We start from the raw sequence: 2,630 nt of genomic DNA, 5'->3' as shown, positions 1-2,630 counted from the left end.
CAGTTCATGCTTTTACATAACTTGGCTTATCTCCTATGTGTCTGACTCTTATTAATCAGCTGTGCACTTTAGAATCACCTGGGAGTTTTTAAAAACAATATATACCTAGGCCCTGTCCCTAAAGGATTCTGATTCACTAGGCCTAGGTGATGTTCTGGCATGTTTATTTGGAATTGTTTATCTAAGTGGTTCTGATGTAGAACTAGTGTTCCAAGTATTCCTGGCCCATTGCCTTCCATCCAAAAAAAGCAATTTCAACTACTGGAGTTAAGAAAATCACCCACAATTTTTATGGCCTCTCCATATAAGTAGGTATACCAGCGATTTCTTAACAAATTATCTAATCACAGAAGTAAATGCCTGTAGTTTAAGTTTATAATCATGAAATTATGGTTTTATAATTATGAATTATTTTCCATTTGGATTGAGGTACCAGAAACTCTTTGGGTGAGGTTTTCTACCATTTTAATGAGTAGAAAAGGGAGACTTTGTGGATAAGATGGTGGCTCCACCTGTAGACTCCAGTGCTGGGAAGCCTCAGACCAAACATTCAATCAGACTAGAACACAGCCTCACTCATCAGCAGACAGACTGTTTAAAGTCTCCATGAATAAACAACTGCTTGATAAAAAACACAGACCCAGACACAGCCCTACTCACCAGATGGACAAAACCCAGATCCACCCACCAGAGAGTGGGTATAAGTCTCTCACATGAGGAAGCTTGCACAAGTCTCTAGACAGCCTCATTGACCAGGAGGTGAGGAGCAGAAGCTAGAAGAACTACAACCCTGAAGCTTGTGGAATGGAATACGCAAACACAGAAAGCTAGATAAAATGAGATGGCAGAAGAATATGTCCCAGATGAAGGCACAAGATAAAAACCCCAGAAGAATGTTGTATGAAAGGAGAGAAGGTTAGCACTCCCCTTGATGAGGACGGAAGAGGCTCTCAGGCCTGACAACATGTGTATGGTTAAGGCATTCCCTCCTACTTTGTGGCAGCTAAGCACAGTTTATTACAAACATACAATGGAGAAAAGACAGTCTCTTTAACAAGTGGTGCCGGGAAAACTGGTTAACCACGTGTCAAAGAAAGAAACTAGAACACTTTCTAACACTATATGCAAAAATAAACTCAAAATGGATTAAGCTCTAAATGTAACACCAGAAACTATTTAACTCTTAGGGGAAAACATAGGCAGAACAGTCACTGACATAAATCACAGCAGGATCCTCTATGACCCACCTCCCGGAGTAGTGGAAATAAAAACAAAAATAAACAAGTGGGACCCAAATTAAACTTTAATTAAATCAATGAGCTAAAGGAAATCAGTCCAGAATATTCATTGAAAGGACTGACGCTAAAGCTGAAACTCCAATACTTTGGCCACTGATGTGAAGAACTGACTCATTGGAAAAGACACTGATGTTGGGAAAGATTGAAGGCAGGAGGAGAAAGGGAAACCAGGGGTTGAGATGGTTGGATGGCATCACTGACTCAATGGATATGAGTTTGAGCAAGCTTCAGGAGTTGGCGATGGACAGGGACGACTGGCATGCTGCAGTCCATGGGGTTGCAGAGTCGGACATGACTGAGCAATTGAACTGAACTGAACTGAATTGAATTAAATTTAAAAGATTTTGCATAATGAAGGTAACTATAAGCAAGGTGAAAAGGCAGTCTTCAGAATGGGAGAAAATAATAACAAACGAAACAACTGGCAAAGAATTAATCTCCAAAATATAAAAGGAGCTCATGCAACTCAATACCAGAAAAATTAACACCCAAGCAAAAAGTGGGCCAAAAAATTAAACAGACATTTCTCCAAAGGAGACATACAGATGGCTACTAAACACATGAAAAGATGCTCAGCATCACTCATTATTAGACAAATGCAAATCAAAACCACAATGAGGCATCATCTCATGCCACTCAGGATGGCCACCATCAAAAAGTCTACGTACAATAAATGCTGGAGAGGGTGTGGAAAAAAGGGAACCCTCTTACACTGTTGGTGGGAATGCAAACTGGTACAGCCACTGTGGATAACAGTGTGGAGATTCCTTTAAAAACTGGAAATAGAACTGCCATACAACACAGCAATCCCACTGCTGGGCATACACATATCAAGGAAACCAGAATTGAAAGAGAAACATGAACCCCAATGTTCATTGCAGCACTGTTTACAATAGCTAGGACATGGAAGCAACCCAGATGTCCATCCGCAGATGAATGGATAAGGAAGTTATAGTACATATACACAATGGAATACTACTCAGCTATAAAAGGGAACACAATTAAGTCAGTTCTAATGAAGTGGATGAAACTGGAGAATATTAAACAGAGTATAGTAAGTCAGAAGGAGAAACACCAATACAATATATTAACACATATATATGGAATTTAGAAAGATGGTAATGATGATCCTATATGCAAGGCAGCAAAAGAAACACAGATGCAAAGAACAGACTTTTGGACTCTGTGGGAGGAGGCAAGGGTGGGACAATTTGAGAGAATAGCATTGAAACATGTATATTACTATATGTGAAACAGATGACCAGTACAAGTTCTATGCATAAAGCAGGGCACTCAAAGCTGGTGCTCTGGGACAATGCAGAGGGATGGGGT

At 40.0% G+C, this 2,630-nt stretch overlaps 1 non-coding gene across 1 annotated transcript; it reads left to right on the top strand.

Moving 5' to 3' along the window:
• The first annotated feature begins 893 nt into the window (after positions 1–893).
• On the top strand, positions 894–1,019 carry LOC113906074. Its single transcript, XR_003514769.1, has one exon. It is a non-coding gene; the product is annotated as a U6atac minor spliceosomal RNA (small nuclear RNA).
• Positions 1,020–2,630: the final 1,611 nt, after the last annotated feature.

This window comes from Bos indicus x Bos taurus, chromosome 15, assembly GCF_003369695.1.
Source record: "Bos indicus x Bos taurus breed Angus x Brahman F1 hybrid chromosome 15, Bos_hybrid_MaternalHap_v2.0, whole genome shotgun sequence".
NCBI classification, from domain to species: domain Eukaryota; kingdom Metazoa; phylum Chordata; class Mammalia; order Artiodactyla; family Bovidae; genus Bos; species Bos indicus x Bos taurus.
Note: the sequence above shows the minus strand (reverse complement) of the source record. Positions and strands in the feature narration are given on the sequence as shown.